Here is a 20523-nt window from a genome sequence, read left to right on the forward strand (position 1 = left end):
CACTTTGTGAGATGAAATCCTCCCATGTGACAGGCGTTTGATAGGTTTTTAACCAGTTGTAGAGCCTCCTGCTCTGAGGGCATGGACTTTAGGCAATCGTCAACATAAAAGTTATTTCTAATGGTGCCTACTATTTCTGGGTGAAAATGAGCCTCTGCAGTTCTTTTTAATGCGAAGCTTGAGCAGCTGGGTGATGAAGTAGCTCCAAATAGGTGAACAAGCATGCGGTGTTCGACTGGGCTTTTACTGACGTCACCATTAGGCCACCACAGAAATCTTAGAAAGTCAATGTCCTTTGCAGACACCCTCACTTGATGGAACATTGAGCGGATATCTGCCATCACAGCCACTGGCTCCTTTCTGAATTTCAGAAGCACTCCAATTAGGCTGTTTGTCAAATCAGGGCCTTGTAGCAGCTCAGAGTTGAGTGACTTTCCCTGGTAGGAAGCACTACAGTCGAATACAACTCTTAAAGTTAGCTTTTTGGGGTGATACACACCGTGATGTGGAATGTACCAAACTCTCCCGTCTGTCTTTTTAAGCTGCTCTGATGGTACCACTTCGGCATAGCCCTTCTCAATTACATCAGCTACAAAGTTAATGTACTCCTTCTTGAAGTGTGCATTCCTTTCCAATTTCCTTTTCAGCCCTAGGAGGCGTTGTTCTGCAACTGAACGATTATTTGGCATGATGAGGTCATTTCTCCTGAAAGGCAAATCCAGATAATAGTGTCCATCTTTCAGTGTTACACTATTATTTGCACATTTCATGAATTTCCTGTCTTCCATTGACATCTCAGGCTTATCCTCAGATGCCTTCTCACTGAAGTCTTGGTTGTATTGGCTGATCAAGAGCTGCTCTACTTTGGCAATTGAAATTCTATTGCACTGGACAGTTGGATGGCAGGCTGTGTCTGTGCCATCATGACGTCCAAGTGGTCCATTAACAATCCACCCCAAACGTGTTCTCACAGCAAACGGACCATCTCCTTTGCTGTTAATTACCTCTAAGGGTTCCATGATTTTTGGGGCGTCTGTTCCAATCAGCAACTCCACTTCAGCATTAATGACAGGAATGTGCACATTGTTCAGATATGGCCATTTGGAAAGATCCTCCTTTCTGACGATGTTATCTTTAGTTACAGGCATTTCCTTCTGTGTGTATATTTCAGGCAAAGCAATGAAATCTGATTTATCCAATCCAGAGATCTCAAGACCTGTGACAAGGTGAGATGTCACATTCTTCTCCTGGCTCATGGTACGCAACATAATACTGGTCTTTCTGCCTTTGATGTTCAAGTTTGACATTAATTGTGTTGTACAGAAACTAGCAGTACTTCCGGGGTCAAGGAAGGCATATGTCTCAATAATCTTGTCACTTTTGCTACTTTTGATCTGGACAGGAACAATGGAAAGTGTGATGTCATTCTTACCGGCCCCAATATGGCTGCAAGATTGGAAGGTGACATGTGAAGTGTTTTTGTCTCCATCTTGTGGACGTTGCTCTGTCCCTGGGCTTGTCATCTTCTCCTTGAACTGTATGTGTAGAGCTCCTGGGTGCAGTTTGTTACACACATCACATTTGAGGCGCCTTTTGCAATCCTTGCTCATGTGTCCTTTCATGAGACATCCAAAACACATTCCATTTGTTCTCAAAAAGTCTATCTTATCTTTGTTCAACTTTGACTTAAAGCTGGAACATATTGCAATTTGGTGCTCACCATTGCAGAATGAACAGTGGGCTGGTTGAGCTGATGAATCAATACTTGTGGCGAAACTTCCAGTTGATTTGGGCTTGGGGGGCTGAGTTTTGAATTTCTCTCTTGCTTTGGCTTGATATGGTAATGAGTCTTGGGAAAGATTGCCAAAGATTGGGTCAGAGAAAATTCGAACTTGCTTGTCACAGAAATCTACAAGATCCAATAATCTCACTCTGCCATTTCTCCTCTCTTGCAAATCACAGGCAAATGATCTCCATTTTTCACGCACTTTGAATGGTAGCTTGAGTGCTATGGCCTTAAGATTGGATGCCACATTCAGCTCATCCATGTATGCCATGTCTTGCATTGAATTACAGCAGCCTCTGAGATAGAGTGAGTATGCTTGTAAAGCTTTTGGATCTTCAGCTTTGATTAAAGGCCAGCTTAGGGCTTTTTCTATGTAGGCACTTGCAATTTTGTATTCATTACCATAATTGTCTTGCAACAGTTGTTTAGCATTTTTGAAACCTCTATTAGGAGCCATATATCGACAACTCTTAACAAGGGTTTGAGCTGGACCTTTTGTGTATTGTTCGAGAAAATACAGTTTTTCTTCATCACACTCTACTCTAGACTCAATGACTTGCTCAAATGATTTAATGAATGTCTGGTACTGCAAAATATCCCCATCAAAGGTAACAATGTCTCTTTTCGGCAGAAAGGCATTTTCATTTTGCTTTACAAGAAGACTTGTGAGGTCATTTTGCCTTTCAAGGACTCTGTGGAGCTGATCAGACCCCACAGGACCCCGTGCTGCCCCTGGGGTTGGTGCAGTTAGGTGAGAACTGGCATTCTGCATTTGAGATGTACTTTGAGCTGGTTGTCTTGGTGTTCTAGAGATAGTGGGATGAGGTCGAGTTTCAGTCTTTGGTCTCACACTTGCAGGCTGTGTTGTAGATGGTAAAGTAAAATCTTTGATTTCAGTTTTTGTTCCATTTTTATCCATCATTTCCTTTAAGTACTCATTCATGCCATCCGTATTTGCATCTGCATTTTCCAGGACTGCAATTTTGGCTGACTTTGCTGTCAGTGCTCCCTGAATATCCAACATTTCCTTTTTTCTCCTTATTTCTTCCTTCTGAAGATTCAACTTCTCCTCTTCCAATTCCAATTCATGCATTTCCTTAAGCGCTGCTCTTTTTGCCATCAATTCTGCCCTTTCAGCCTCGGCCTGGACTCTTTCACTTCTGTGGCTCATGTTTGAGCTATGACTTGAGGCTGTTGAGGCCACTTCTTTTAGATCACCAGCAGGTGGCTTTGGATTAAAACTGGTTATCCATTTAGAAAGAGAATCAACAAATTCAGAAATAATTTCCCATTTGGGTTGGTACCATGATTTAGTATCATTTTCACATTCCTCTTCACTCAACATTTGTTGATATTGTGTGTGAGCATCTTTAAACTGTTCCAATGTGCCATTATACTGGGAAGCGTTTTCTTTAACCCAGTGAACATTAGTGGCATCTTTCATCAGGTCTTTGATTATATTCATGCGTCGAGTGAGCTGCGTCACTTTCTTTTTCCGAGTATGGCGCATTTCTTGCATTTCCTCAGTCAGACTGCCTTTGTTTCCTGGTTCCTCTCCTGAGTCCAGTGAGGCAGACTCAGTAGGCAGTTTTGTAGTAGCCATTTCTTCAACCATTTTTCAAAGACCTCAGTATTCAAAGTTCATTTCATTTTGTTTGATTTCATTCAAATGTTTCAGTTCACATAGGTATCATAGTTCATTCATGTGCCATTTTCCATCTTTGCATCAGAGCATGTCATGATCATTTTCATTAGTCCATTAATGCCAACACAAAATCCATTAGTTCACATGTCCATAGGCAGCAAAGTTCATTTTTGAGTTGCATGACATGTTCACTTCTTACATACCACTCTCCTTGGCCTTTTGCTTCCAATCCAGAAATCCATCAAACAATCCATGAATCCATATTGTCCATTTAGTCCTGTACTCCAAAAAGGAAGCTTTTTACCATTGTAGTGACCTTTTGTCCTTGTGGTGGTTGACTGAGAGTACCTTTTTGCACTGACTGGCTTTGTGCAGCAAACATGACCAAAAAAGGGAAATGAGGAATGTCCAAAAGTTAAAGTTGAACTCAAAAAAGGTTTATTCCATATTGTGTTGTTCCAGGCTTGAAAACATAACATAAATAGACTGGAGCATATAGCATAACTTAGAATAAAAGGCAGCAGCAACAAAAACCAGACGTAAAAAGCTGTGAACCTCCAATCAACTACACCTGGCCCTCTCTAGGCCAGGTTCTTATGCTCTCCTCTCCTCCATGTCTGTAGAGGGTGACAAAGCACACTGACAGGGGTATTAGACATGGCACATAAATGTGGCCTATTGTAGATCGGCTCCTACATATAGGCTATTTGAAAATAGCCGATCTACAAGCTCACAACACTCGTTGATAGCTTGTAGATCTGCTATTTTCAAACATTTTTGCACTTTTACTTTTGTTACTTTAAGTACATTTTGATGGCAATACTTTTGTACTTTTACTCAAGTACATTTTGAATTCCGGACTTTTACTTGTAACAGGGTACTTCTACATTGCAGTAGGCCTATTGACACTTTTACTTAAGTAAAACATTTGAGTACTTTTTCCACCACTGACCCGTGCGCGCGCGCGCGCACACACACACACACACACACACACACACACACACACACACACACACACACACACACACACACACACACACACACACAGAGGAGGAGGGAGACAACAAACTGACTGGGGGCCCTCTCTGACTGTAATGCTGTCACTTGAAGGCAACGTCACTGCTGCCACCTTGTGCTCATTGTCAGAATGACAGCAGTGTGAGTGTCAAATCAATGGATTTGTTTTGGGAAAGAATCCAGTCATTATCTGTGCTGCCAATACCTGGCCTACTACTACTAGGATGTACCACTCTTTTAAAGGAGTAGTTAACCCAAAAAAATCTATCAATTACACACACCATGAAGCCTTGAATTCATGGAGATTTTTTTCTTTTTGTCGCATTCCTGAGCCAATAATTCGATGACCGGGTCTCCGGTAAGTCTTTTACGGTAAGTCACCCAAAAATGTTTTGGGTGAACTACTCCTTTAAGCCTCATCTTGTTGTTTGCGGTGCCCCACACCGTCGACAAAGTAGGCCTTTATACTTGAGTAGTTCACTTAAACCATTCACCATCAGTTCAAAATAGCAGATCTACAAGCTCACAATGCATCGCATCACGACGCATTGTGAGCTTGTAGATCTGCTATTTTCAAAATATTTGTATACATTTGAAAACTTGTGAAATGGGACATTCTGCATAATGAGTACTTTCTACTTTTGGTACTTTAAGTACATTTTAATACTAATACTTTCGTACTTTTACTCGAGTAAATTTTTTATTCTGGACTTTTACTTGTAACAGATCATGCAGTATCGAAGCTTTTACTTAAGTAAAACATTTGAGTACTTTTTACACCACTGCCATTAATCTTTAAGACTGCCAGAGAATTTTCATAAAGTACTCCCCCAGTGCCAGCGATTTTCGTGTTTTTTTTGTTTTGTTATTTTTGTTATTTTATAAAACGCATTTTTCCCTATTCTGGCCTAAAATGACACTTTCAAGCTTCTAGAGAACCCGAAACGGAATCTGCGTCATGAATCCGGAACCCGGTGAGTGTGAAGTAAACAGAAAGCGAAACTGATGATGAAAAATACACAGAACAGCGCGATCACAGATTAAACTAGAAAAAGTGCTCCTCGGAGCACAGGTCTCCGCCAGGTCAGGTAGGTTATTGTGGCCTCCTGGTGGCGCTATAATAGGCCAATGTGAAAAGGGTGCCATTTATTCTTAGGTCGTTCACGGCAATCGGACACTGCATTCATGATTTGAGGCATTTTGTTCCAAAAATGTGTTTTGCTAAATTACACCTGCAGGTGGCGCTATAACAGGCCAATGTGAAAAAGGGTGGCATTTTCTGTGTTTGTGAAATTTCACGGAAATCGCAAGCTGCGTTCATGATTTGAGGCATTTTGTTCAAAACAGACCAATCCTGCAAATTTTGGAAGCGAACATTAGCCAATGAGGATGGAATATGGGAAATCGGACAGATCCGTGTTGATCACATGACTATAGAGATACTGTGTACCGATTTGCATGACGTTTGGATAAAATCTGTAGGAGTAATGTAAAAAAAAAAGGGTTTTGCACAAATCGGCCTCCAGGTGGCGCTATAACAGGCCCATGTGAAAAATTTGAGGCAGAGGTTCTGAATTGGCATCCAGGGAGTGTGTGTGCACAGTTTCACAGCGACCGGGCCAACAGTGCCAGAGATTAGCTGCTAACACACAGACAGGACACACACACACGGACGGACTGACGGACGGACGGACGGACGGACGGAGGGTAAAACATACTCTCTCGCCATGCCTTTCGGCCTGGCGGAGACAACAATGAAAAAGCTATCAGCGGGTCTAACGCGTCGATGGCCAAGTGAACAAACTAGCAATTGACTCGATAACGCGTCGACGGCAGTCAAAGAACCGGAATCGTTAAAATCCTAAAAGATCCCAAGCCTAATCACGAGCGGCAATATAGCATCTATCAGTAATAAAATATTTACAGCGGCTCACTTAGGCGTCGGACACTGTCCTGGTACTTTAGTTTAGTGTACGTCCCAGTTAGTGCAAATGTGGAACTGTGCCAGAGTAACTAACGCAGGCCTCATTAATCCTGAGTCATTCATTTGGTCATTAATCCAAGAACAGAGCTGAATGTACAGTGTGAGGGCTTTGGTTATGTAGCCTGAATGGCTACTGGCATACAGGACTGACCAAGTTGTAGGCTTTATTTTATTCGTTCATATATGAATTTTTGATAGACTGTACATACTGTATATCTCTGCTGTCGGGCAGAAACCAGCTAACTCCAAAACGTTCATTTTTCAGGAAATGACAAAAACTAAACAAAAAGTGGAGTTAGGAGGTTTTGTTCACCATCGATAAGAACAGCTGAATGGACCTCCAAGCTCACAATGAGGTTGGAGGTCAAAGGGGGGTGGAGCCTGGAGTCAGCAAAACCAGCTAACTCCACCCCCCTTTGCTGGAGTTAGCTGGTTTAGCAGAAAGTTTGAGGATCCAATGGAATTAGCTGGTTTTGTCAGAAGCACTTTTTAGTACTTTCCATTGGTAACATTATTTTTTTTACCAACACACAGATGTAAAGGGTGTTCAATAGCAAAAATGTTTTTTGCCCGACAGCAACGATTATTCATTCATAGAACTCAATAGACTGTACTGTATTCTGTACTGTACATAATGTATATTCATTGATTTCATTCATACATTCGAATCACAGGTGATAGATGTATAGCCACAGATATCTATTCATTCATATATTCACTCTGCATTTATATTTATTGATAGATATGTTCACTCATACTGTATATCTAGAACCAAACATCTCAGTATTTTACTTTAGCTTTTTTATTAATTTTTCATACAGTACTGTATCCTGTTTTGGTTCTTGGTTCTAACCTGTACCTGTGTTTCATTTTCACTGCTGTTATACTGCTTATCTTATCTTATCTTATCTTATCTTATCTTATCTTATCTTATCTTATCTTATCTTATCTTATCTTATCTTATCTTCTCGCCTATAGAGTATATTGTATATTGCATATTGTGTCATATACTGTGTATCCTTTTCCTATCTTTATTTTTGGGCTAAACTGTTGAAGATGTGTCTATGCTGTTGCTTTCACTGTATAGTGCACTAACCTCACCAAGACACATTCCTCATGTATAAACATAGCTCAGAATAGAGCATTCTGATTCTGATGTTACTGTACCATACATATCCCCCCCCCCCACTGACTGCACCACCATGAACAAAGCTGCTGCATCTATAATTTTTTATCCCACAATTTTGTAACCGTTTTTTCACCCGGTGCCAATTTTCTAAATGATCCTGGGCGCTACACTCCCCCACCAGCCTAGGGAGGCCAGGGCCGAGCTCATGCCTCCTTCAATGCATGAGAGCCAACTGACCTTCTTATCACCTGACAGGGGGGGTTTCCCCGGTAGGACGTAGCGCGTGGAAGGAACACGTTATTCCAACCAGTTCCTTTCCCCTCCATCAGGTGCCCCGGCTGTCATGAGGGAGGCGGTATAGTGACCAGCATTACTACATGTTTTTGTGAGGGTATTAACTACCCTAGGAGACACGGGGAGAACATGCAAACTCCACACAGAGTAGGCCCTTTCGCCAACCCCACATAGGGTAAGGGCACTGATGACGCGGAGGAGAAGACACGCCCCAGTGCCCACAGCGTCGCTAGCGGGAATCGAACCCAGGACATTCTAGCTGTGAGGCGACAGCGGTTCCGACTGCACCACCGTACCCCGGTTGCTGCGTCGATTATGGTGTTTTCTGTAATCATAATGAATAGAGAGAGTGGTTATGACATGCCATAACATCTGTTTGACAACCCATAAGGTTGCATTTATCTCCACCAGTCTCTCACATGGGAGACCAAACATGTCTTTTGTAGATACAGTGTTTCGTATTTGTTGATGACATGTATTATTGCGGGTTTTTTTTCATGCTATATTCTCTTTCAATATGTGTATTGATTTTTGACAATTACGTGCACATTACAAGACACATAAGACAACATACACACAAAAAGATTCAATACAAACACAAGACTGAATAAACAACAAGCCAACAACCAACAATTGTTTCATCATTAACAATGAAAAAATCATAATAAAATAATAGTAGTAGTCATGTATACTCCCCAAATGCAGTTAGACTGCATATGTACACATTCTCATATATTCATCAATCCCATACAAAGTACTCTTTTCCATTCTTCTTTTAAAAAACCTTGCAATTGGTGACCAGTCTCTAACAAAATCAGCAAGAGTGCCTCTTAATATATATGATAACCTCTCCATTGGCAATATGCCATAATTTATATCAGGGGGATCCTCATCTAAACATTTCTGCCAAATTGAAAGCCGTGCGGCATACAAAGCTACTCCTAAGATGTGTCTATACCTGATTTCGTCATCAGAATCCAAGCATTCATGCTATGTTGATGAATTGAATACATACTGTAGGACCACAATGGAAACAGGACTTTTTTGTGTTATCCTTTTAACCTTAATGTGTATGACTGTACCACGTGCTGATTTATCTGACTATATTCAATCAATCAAAAACCACGCATGAGAGAGACAATTCCATCTTGGCCAGAGGAGGTATTGCAGATATTGGAGATATTGCTCTCATGAGCTTCAGGTTGACTACTTTTCAGATAGCAGGTGTCCCACCCGACACCAGGGTCTAAACTTCTCAATGGAAGAGTATAGGGAGACCACCTCCAACCACTGCAGTATTATAGCTGTATAGCCTAATTGTATTTACATACAGTGGTGGAAAAAGTACTACATTTGTTTTTACTTAAGTAAAAGTATAAATACTGCTATGTAGAAATGTATTTGAGTAAAAGTTCAAAAGTATTGGTATCAAAATGTACTTAAAGTACCAAAAGTAGAAAGTACTCATTATACAGAATGTCCCATTTCACAAGTTTTCAAATGTATAAAATGTCTAAAAATATTTTGAATTGTTTGTTTTTCAAAGGGATGAAGTGGTTAATGTATGTTTTGTAATAATAATCAAAATCTACAAAGTAACTAGTAACTAAAGTTTTTAAATAATTGTAGTGGAAATATTCCAGTAAACTAAAAGCACCTCAAAATTGTATTTAAGTCCAGTACTTGAGTAAATGTACTTAGTTACTTTACACCACTGTTAACATACTCTACCATGCGGATTGGTTAAAATAACGTTTTGGCCTATTATTCAAATTCAAATAAGTTCCTGATTGCAGCTTTAACATTAACGAGTGATGAGCTTAGAGCGTTCTCGCAGAAAGCTACTCAGCACTCGCAACCTGTTTGAGTGATTGTTTGTTGTTTCTTTTTTATTGGTGGTACCTGTAATAAAGAGGCGATTAGCCTCCCTCAGAGATAATTAGATGTTGTGAGCTTTCGCAAAGTTCAACACATTACTCAGCGAGCTCGAGGCGGCTTTAATGAATTCTCGACAAACAAAGACCACATCACTGTGAAACTCGTTTTGCTGATGAATCATTGGGTTGGAGGATGTGAGAATGAATCACGGCTTTAACCACTTAAATCTTATATCATTCGCATCCCCCAGGGGTCTATATACTTGGTCCCCTCGTTAATAGTCAATCTATATGCTGTTGTGAGCTTGTGGATTATGACATACATAAACACTAGGGTTCATGTGTTTTCTTTTTCTTTTTTTTTTCTTCCCACGATTTTGTAACCTCATTTTTTTCACCCAGTGTTAATTGCCTATGTAATCCTGGGCGCTACTCTCCCTCTGCCAGCCTAGGGAGAGCCCAAAACTGAGCTCATGCCTCCTTCAATGCATGCTAGGAGCTAGCAAGCCGCTTCTTATCACCTGACAGGGGGGAGTCGAGGTTCCCCGGTAGGAGGGTACCTACCCTAGGGGACACAAGGCAAGGCAAGGCAAGGCAACTTTATTTATATAGCACTTTTCATACACAGGGCAATTCAAAGTGCTTTACAGAATAAAAAATAATAATACAAAGTGCAACACAGGGAGAACATGCAAACTCCACACAGAGAGGCCCTTTCACCAACCCCACCTAGGGTATGGGCACTGATGATGTGGAGGAGAGGACACGCCCCAGCGCCCACAGAGTCCCCGGCGGGAATCGAACCCAGGACCTTCTATCTGCGCTACAGACTGCGACACCGTGCCCCCGGGTTCATGTGGTTAAGTAAGTGGGAAGAATCGGGGTTGGAGTGGATAATTTGTGGCTTTGAATGGGGGGGAGGGGGATGAAGGGATGAATTGGGGGTCGAGGATGAAGCGATGATTTGGAGGGGTCGAGGATGAAGCGATGACTCAGGGGCAGAGAAAGAAGGGATGGCTTACTTGGGTGTCAAGGATGGGGGGATGAATCAGGATGGGATGAAGTGGGATGAATGTGGTAGAGCTGAGACAAAGAGGGAGTGAGGGGTTAGGCACGCTTAAATACGTTAGAATAGAAATTGAAAGTGTGTTTGACCTGCGCAGGTCTTTTGTTCCCAAACTTTATGTTATAATAACTTCAATATAAAAATGACGTAAGACTTAAAGTAATGATGTGTGTGTGTGTGTGTGTGTGTGTGTGTGTGTGTGTGTGTGTGTGTGTGTGTGTGTGTGTGTGTGTGTGTGTGTGTGTGTGTGTCTGTGTGTGTGTCTGTCTGTCTGTCTGTCTGTCTGTCTGTCTGTCTGTCTGTCTGTCTGTCTGTCTGTCTGTCTGTCTGTCTGTCGTCTGTGCGTGCGTGCGTGCGTGCGTGCGTGCGTGCGTGCGTGCGTGCGTGCGTGCGTGCGTGCGTGCGTGCGTGCGTGCGTGCGTCAGCCACACTTACACAGAGGCCTAGACGTCTAATCAAACAACCTCGGGGATAATAGCCATGGCACACAGTGTTAACTCAGTCTACTGTACGTTGCAGTTAATCAAAACTGTTTCGTAACCACGATTACCACACAGTCTCTTATGTCTTTGCCTCCAGACCGCACCAAACGTTGTGGTTGGCTTGTTCTACAATTTCAACAAGTTCAATTTCACAATGTTAGCATTGCACTGGTAAGCTGCTGTGTACAGTATGTCACTGGGATTACTAAGCATGTGCTGTGTTCCATTTCAAAACAATGACAGCATTGAGGGTTTTCTATGCGCAATAAAATCCTCAGTGTGTTAGTTCATTGTTACTAACAAGTGTGTACCAATTAAACCAAATATAACCTCACAATTATTGTTTTTACTCTCATAGTTAAATTAAAACTGCAAACCAGAACCTGTTTTAATGAATATAAATACACCCACTGAATCCAGGAACGCATGTCTGTAATTTTTTATTTCTTTGGCTATTCATAAATGGCAGATATACAAGCTCATAGCGTGGCACTCTGTGCTTGTAGATCTGCAAAAAAAAAATCATCGTGAAAATTTGAGCAAATCTTTGAATACAGTATGTATTTTTTTAAGCGAACAATATTTTTGTTCCAGGAACGCCCAGAAGCAAAGATTTGAGTTACAAATGATCGCTTTAAAAAAATATGTACTCAAAGATTTGCGCAACCTTTCACGACTTTTCAAAAATAGCAGATCTACAAGCTCATAGCGCGGCACTCGGTACTCGGTGCTGTGCTATGAGCTTGTATATCTGCTATTTTTTAGATATCCAGAGAAATCAAAAAATGACACAGATGTGTCCCTGGATTGAATGGGTTAACAAATCTGTATGGTAGGAATGTTAATCCAATATAAGTCGTACATTGGTCGCGGTGGTTGGATGTGGTCTCCCTATTCTTCCAATGAGAAATATAGACCCTGGTGTAGTAGTAGGACCCTTACTCATTGACGAAAGTAGTACTTTATATTGTGAAAATATTGTGCTTTTACCCCACTACAATTTTTTGAAAACTTTAGTTACTCAGCTATTTTCAAAAGATTTTTATACATTTGAAAACTTGTGTTTTGGGACATTCTTCATAATGAGTACTTTCTACTTTTGGTACTTTAAATACATTTTGATACCAATACTTTTGTAAAATGGTGTCTTATAAACCCATGAGGGTTGGGCACTTTGTGTGCAGAACACAGAAATAAAATTATCAATCAATCAATCCATCTATCTGTACTTTTAATCAAGTAAATTTTGAATTCCGGACTTTTACTTGTAACAGAATATTTCTACACTGCAGTATTGATACTTTTACAGAACGTAAGTCAAAGAATAGAGTACTTTTTCCATCACTGCTCTTCAGCCAGACTATTTGCTGAATGCCATTCTCCTATACTCTCTCTCTCTCTCTCTTTCTCTCTTTCTCTCTCTCTCTCTCTCTCTCTCTCTCTCTCTCTCTCTCTCTCTCTCTCTCTCTCTCTCTCTCTCTCTCTCTCTCTCTTCCTTATTCCTCTTTTTCTGTCAAACAAAAAGGCATAAAGAAATGCTCCAAAAATAACGTACAAAGACTGCAGCTTTAACACTACAGGGTTTGACTGTGTACTTCACTAGAACAGCATTAGGCCAGTTAGTACCTTCCTCAGGACAGAAGATGTTGTTTTGCACCTAATGTTCCCCCCATAGCAGCTATATTCAAACGGTCTTCAGCTAAAGGCCCACCACCAGCCCCCCTGAACCCCCTCAAGCCTCCGTTTCTCTGTTATTGTATGGGTGCTATCCAGATAATTTCATCATCTGTTGTGGCTGGCGGTCCTTCCGCCCTGCCGTCCGTTTGCCCAGGCTGTGTATCCTGTGGTAGGTTATCTGTGGAGAGAAAAAAAATCCAATCAGACCTCTAAATGTGCCTGACCCGAGGCCATAGCTATGCTGACATTTCCTGCACGTCCGGACTGCAGGCTCTGTCTTGACCGCATAATGTCTCCCTCTCTCTCTGCACAGTATAAAACCAGTGGTGGAAAGTAACTAAGTACATGTACTCAAGTACTGTGCTTAAGTACAACTTTGAGGTATTTGTACTTTACTTGAGTATTTCCAATTTCCAATTTCTACGTTTGGTACTTTAAGTCATTTTGATCATTTTAATACTGTGTTCTCTCTCAGAGTTCACAAAATGGATAAATGAACACTGAGTGTTTTACTGGGTAGAGAGAAAGGTCGCTTTGCAGCAATCCTTCCTCAGGCGCGACCCGCTCAAACTATATCATGAAATGACAGAACGACAAGATCTTACTTTATAGGCCTACATGCACATGTTCTTTCTTTTACTTTACTTCTTGCATTCGTGTCTTGCTTCTGCCCCCCTTTTGATTTAAAGCGGCCAGGCGAGATATTGTGCTTATGAGCTTCGGGCAGTGCTACTTTTCAACCGCCAGTGTTCTTCCCTTGTTTGAACACACGGGTAGACCTGAAATGTTGCTGATTATACTAACCCAGTGCTTTTTCTTGTCCCCTTTCCAGCTAATGTACCTCAGGGAGAGAAAATAAAGCAAGCGGCGCTCACGGACTTCATCTAAGCAGAACCAGCAGGGGGCAGTAAACCAAACTAAACCGAGTCTAAAGACTACAGAACTGACCTCCTGACCTTTATTGCGAGAACGGTCCATGTGACATTTTTTCTCAGAAGCATATATTTGACCTAAAGGTCTTCAAGCAACAGGGGCAATTCATACGCATATTCAAAAACGGCAAAAGTAGAAGATCGACAAGCGGTTGGAGTTCTAGAGGCGACCAAGCTTTTGCCGCGGCTGCCCCGAGGGCGGCTCTGGAATAGCCTTCCATTTTATATAAGAGCCTCTCAGTCCATCATTTTTTTTAAATCACTACTGAAGACCTATTTCTTTTCTCTTGCCTTTGAGCACAGCTAATCCGATTCTCCACGACCACTGATCCTACCTCCCTATTTTTCTGCTATGCACTTTTAAAATTAGTTTATTACTGCAAATGTATTTCTTTTTTTTTCGTATTCTTTTTCATTGTATGTATTATAACATTGTTGTTCTATTGCTGTGTTGTACAGCACTTTGGTTGGCTTCGGTCATTGAAATGTGCTCTATAAATAAAATTTGAGTTGAGTTGAGTTGAGTACCCCATGTCTGAGTAGTGCTGTACACATTACAGTACATAGTACATAGTAGAGGCCAGTCTATGACGTCAGGAGGCCAAAATACATATGCAAATATACGTCTGCTAGTTGTGAGGGCCTGCTAGGGTTTGTTCGTTTGTGTAACAGGCAATTGGGATGGATTTGGGTCTTAGCTAATCCAAAGCCAAGTCTGTTGAGGTTGACCCAGGCATTCCGTCCCGCTATAGGGTGACGTCCACCAGATGTAAAATTTGCCATGGACGGTAAGCACAGCGGTGGAAAAAGTACTCAATTGCTTTACTTAAGTAAAAGTATCAATACTGCATTGTAGAATTTTACAAGTAAAAGTCCGAAATTCAAAATTTACTTGAGTAAAAGTACAAAAGTATTGGCATCAAAATGTACTTAAAGTACCAAAAGTAAAAGTACTCATTATGCAGAATATCCCATTTCAAGTTTTCATATGTATAAAAAATATTTTGAAAATAGCAGATCTACAAGCTCACAATGTGTCGCATCGTGACACATTGTGAGATTGTAGATCGGCTATTTTCAAATGGACGAAATGTATACAGGGCTGAAGTGGTTAATGTATGTTTTGTAATAATAATCAAAATCTACAAACTAACTATAGTAACTAAAGTTTTCAAATAAATGTAGTGGAGTAAAAGTACAATATTTGCCTCTGAGATGTAGTGGAGTAGAGTAAAAGAACGGAATATTGGAAATACTCAAGTAAAGTAAAAATAATATTATGTCAAAATTGTACGTAAATACAGTACTTGAGTACATGTACTAGGCCTACAGTGGGAACTCAGATGACCCTACTAGGTGATGAATGTATATGGTTATTATAGATGGATGTACAGATAGCTAGATAGCACTCTAGGTGAGAAGACAAACAGGCTTTTGGTATTTGCGATGAACTGCCTCTTTAAGTGGCATGCTGCATCAAATGGCATTCCTAATGTCATACACAAAATGCACTGTTGTGCTAATGAGCAGCAGCTGTGTGGTATTACCCTGAGTTAAACACTGTAGCATTGTATTGGGGATTGATTTGATTGATTCAATCAGTGGTTCTCAAACATCTTCATGTCAAGGACCACCCAAATTGATACGTATTAGGCCCTCCCCATCTGAAAATATCTTGTGCCAGGGACCCCCCATACAAGATTTGTGTTCAAATGTTTCAAAAATATTCCAAAAGTTCCACATTTTTGCAAGATTCTTTTTGAAAATAGCAGAGCTACAAGCTCTCAACGCGTCGCTTTGTGACGCGTTGAGAGCTTGTAGATCGGCTATTTTCAAATGGCCAATGTATATCGGGCTCAAGTGGTTAAACTGAATTGAATGCAAGATTAACTAATTGTGCTGGGAACCCCCTGGTACTCCCCGAAGGACCCCTTGGGGGGGTCCCCGGACCCCACTTTGAGAACCAACGCTGTAGGTACCAGGGACAGGATCCGGAAACGGAGGACCTTGCGGAACCGGAATCGGTTCCATCACATTTGGAGCCGTTTTCCGGAAACAGGGTTTTATCACACGGTCAGAGCTGTAAGTGGACTTTCACGTCTGCTATACAATTACAATATCAGTGGTTCTCAAACGTTTGAATTTCAAGGTCCACCATAACTCTGAGGGAGAGGTCCATTTGGTCCCATTTGTACTCCCTCAGAGTTACAGACCTGTCCTGTACGTGTCCATTGGGAACCCCCTATAGACCATATTCACACGGCGGCCATATTGGAATTTAACATTGAAAGTGCCACCACCCGGGGTGGCTACTTTCATTGACTTCATAGAAACATGGCCGCCGTGTGAATATGGTCTATAGCAGTGGGTTCCAGGGGGTCCCCAGCAAAAGGACTGATAGTCAGGAACCAAGTGGACCCTTATGGGTTTGAACTATAACACTCTCAGAGTAAAACCACCATGACATGAACATGTTTGAGAACCAGTACTGCCCTATATTAATCATTAAAGGGAACCGTTCAGGAATTGAACCGTTGTTAGGGAATCGCCGAGGAACCGGAATCGTTCAAATCCCAAAGGATTCCCAACCCTAAATGTATAGGGTGGAGAAAGTGAAATCTACATTCTCTCATTGGACTAATTAACTTGTTTTCTGATGAAATTATTATTTTGCTGGGGAACCTCAGAGTAGTACTGTATGAAGTGACGGATTTCTGATGGAATGACATAACATTCCAAAGGAAATGATGAATAGCATATGAGGCACACATGGGACAGTTAAAGCATATAGACCATGTAATCACTATACATTCCATGTCATAACCTCCTGTCTGTGCCTGGCCTATAGCTTTGCTGTCTCTGTCTCCGCCCCTTTCCATCCTGACAAAATCTCTCGTTTAATTGTCCTAATAAGCAATAATTGTGCCGCGCCGGCTTCCCTGTGGATCTTGGACTTGATGTGGCCAGTCTATCTATGACATCAGCACTACAGTATGACATCATTCATCTCCATACGTGGGCAAAAGTTCAGCCCATTGACTTCAAGTATCAAATTAAAGTTTTGAATAGTTAAGTATTTGAAAAAGCATAAAACATTATAGGGCCCTATTTTTGCATTATTCCTAAACTTCTTTGCCAATTTTAACTATTTTTAGTTGAACTAGTTGATAATGTAAGTAAAAAATGGCAAAGAAGTTTAGGGATAATGGGTAAAGCACCGGCGAAAATAGGGCCCTATGTCAAAAAACATATTTGGGGGCTTACAGTATGTCCTTGGCCTATTGGCAGCATGCACAATTCATTTGGTGCTGATCGGTGCAGCGGTCTGCGAGATTAGCCCCAGATGGACAGACAGACCCTCTCCTATACGGCTTTCATCAGCGTGCTGTTGTTTTACGATACTACTGGCCCTGTGATTGGCATGTGTTCAGCAGTAATTAGCCAATGATGTTTGGTTAATCTCTGAGGCTCATCATGATGGGATTAGTGCTGGTGTCAACTGACACTCTCTCTCTCTCCATCTGTCTCGCCCTCTGCGCTCACACTGTCAAATACTGAGGGTTCATTTAACTCACCCATAAGGGTCCATTTCTAGACTCAGTTAACTCAGTTAAGGCCGATTAAAACAATGTTTTCTAAATCCTAACGCTTTGAAAAATATATATATATTCAAAGATTTGCACACATTTTCACGATTTTACAAAAATAGCAGATATACAAGCTCGTAGCGCGGCACTCGGTGCCGCGCTATGAGCTTGTATATCTGCTATTTTTGAATAGCCTAAAGAAATCTAAAAATGACACAGATGCGTTCCCGGTCTTAATGGGTTAAATTAAAGGGACACCTCACAGAATTCTCACCAAAATCCCGTTTTAGTTGGACATTTTGGAGTCATGTTTGGAGTCATGTTTTTTATTTCCTCAACTTCATTAAAACGGGATTATATTTTATTTATTTATTTTTATTTGACCTTTATTTATACAGGCGAGTCCCACTGAGATACGAGATCTCTTTAACAATGGAGCCCTGGAGCAGAAAAAAAGTGTTTATATAAAAATAAAAATAAACAGAACATTTAAAATAATAATAATAATAACAATGCTTTAAGGCAAGAAAGTAATAGCACCATTAAAATATACAATGTGACCCTTAGCTAGGGAAGCAGGTGCACTGTCCGATGGAGTCTGCCAACAACTTCAGTCAGTAAACTTTTAAAAGACCTAAACGAGATCAGTTCCTTAAGCTTCAGATCCGTCTGCAAGTTATTCCAAGCTGCAGGGCTAGTGCACCTTAACCTTTTAAGACCGGGAACGCATCTGTGTCATTTTTATGTCTTTGGCTATTCAAAAATAGTGTGCCGCGCTATGAGTTTGTAGATCTGCTATTTTTGAAAAATCTTGAACATTTTAGCAAATCTTTGAATATATTTTCAAAGCAAACATTTGTAACTCAAATCTTTGCTTCTGGGGGGATTCTACTAATGTCTTCTAAATCCTAACAGTTTTTTGAAGAAAAAAAAATGATGTCGCTATAATCAGTGGTTCTCAAACTTTTTCATGTCAAGGACCCCCAAAATGATATGAATTTTGGCCACGGACCCTCATCTCAAAAGTTACAGGGACCCCCAGAAGTTGTAACAGAGTTAAAAATGTTTGCTATGGAAAAGTAGGTATTCAAAGATTTGCACATATTTTCAAGATTTAAATTTTTTTTTTGCAGATCTACAAGCTCTGAGCTTGCAGATCTGCTATTTTTGAATAGCCAAAGAAATCTTAAAATGACACAGATCTCGGTCTGAAAGGATTAAGGCTTGTTTGCCAAGTTCAGTTTGAGCTTTAGGGACAGTAAGTAAGAGGGTGTTGCTTAAACGTAAATACTGTTTTTTGTATGAAATATACCCACAGATTTAGGCAGGAAGCAAACAAAGGATTGGCTTTATAGATAAATGAATACCAGTGAGTGAGTCTACGACATATGAGGCCAAAGAAGACCACCCAACCCTGGCATACAAAGTGCAACGGTGAGTGAGAAACGTGCAGCCTGTGACAAACGTCAGGCCGCTGTGGTACACCGTATCTAACCAGAGCAAACATTTGGCACTGGCGTGCATACAGTATATAAACCAGGTCACCATAATCCAATAAGGGAAGGAAGGAAGTTGCCTCAACCAGTTTTTTTTCTTGGCAACAAGGGAAAAGCTCAATTTATTACTTAAAAATAAACACCCAGCTTGAGCTTGACCAAGTTTTCAATGTGACATTCAAATGTTAACCCATTAAACCCCAGCATCCATATTGTGGGGGAAAGCTTTCGCAGAAAATAGCAGATATAACATTTTCGAACGGTTATTTTCAGCGAAAGCTTCCCCCCCACAATAACAAAAAATACACTATAGTTTAAGATAGAGTTCTATTATTGGTTCACGGGGTATTGAACATCACCATGGTACATCAGCAAGAATGTGTGACAACTGAGTTCCGTTTATTTTCCACATGAGCATTTGAGTGTATGAGCAAGCTTAGTTGATGAGGCTTCACGGTTATGGTTGATTTAACTCTAAAAGACAGAAACACATAATTAAGTACAATCCAACATAATGACACCACATTTACAACCGACAACAATTGGGTAGCTATAGACAAACAGGACGGGCGATATTGGTGATTGAGAGTGAGTGAGAGCAGGTGAGAGGGGTGGAGCCAATAGGCTCTATCTGTTCCATTTAGTGTAGCACGGTGGTTCTCAAACCTTTTAATGTCAAGGACCCCCATAACTCTGAGAGTGTACAAATGGAACCAAATGGACCCGTAATGGTCCATTTGGTTCCATTTGTACACTCTCAGAGTTACACACCTGTAAGGGGCCATTTATAACCCCCCCAAGGTACCATGAGGGACCCTGGACCACACTTTGAGACCTACTGGTGGAGTGTTTCCAGTTAGTCAACATGCACAATATCAGCACCCTGACTCTGTTTGACCACTATGGAACAGAGCCTTCATTAGTATCATCGGTAACACCTGTGAAGGAAGTAGAGGCCCAATTTATTTCCAATATGGCTGCTGTTCATAAAGCCTATCCATGGGAATAGGCCAGGGGGAGGGTTACTGTTGCTCACTGGGATGACTCTTTTCTACGACTAGCAAAGAGCCCTGAGGGACTCCGCTCCGCTCAGCCATGTGGGGTTTAAGTGGTTAAACTGTCATCAATTAAAAACACTTATTATACGGCTTGGTTGAATGCTTGAGCCTACATGACAGCTATTTAAACAAACACGCAATGTTATTTGCAGCTAAAACAAGAATGTTTTTGAAAACAGCTGAAGCGAGAAATAGACAATGCAGTAACCGAAATTTGGTTTTCTATCCTTGATTCTATCCTTGTTTTCCGAGGCGACCAGTGTCCGACCAGCGCAACACTTATGGAATACTTTCATTATCGTAAGCAAGGAGATACTTTGCTTTGTTGTTACTTTTGGGTCAATGTATTAATTTTATGAAGTAGCCGTTTAATAAGCAGGCTAATTGACTGGATAATTATGCCCCTATAATCACACTGTCGGGTTTTATTTCTCAACAATGACCGGCTGGCCGTCAATTATCCCTTTGCCTAAATACTTTGTACTGTGAGACT

Source organism: Gymnoscopelus braueri (assembly GCF_963280865.1).
Source record: "Gymnoscopelus braueri genome assembly, chromosome: 13".
NCBI lineage: Eukaryota > Metazoa > Chordata > Actinopteri > Myctophiformes > Myctophidae > Gymnoscopelus > Gymnoscopelus braueri.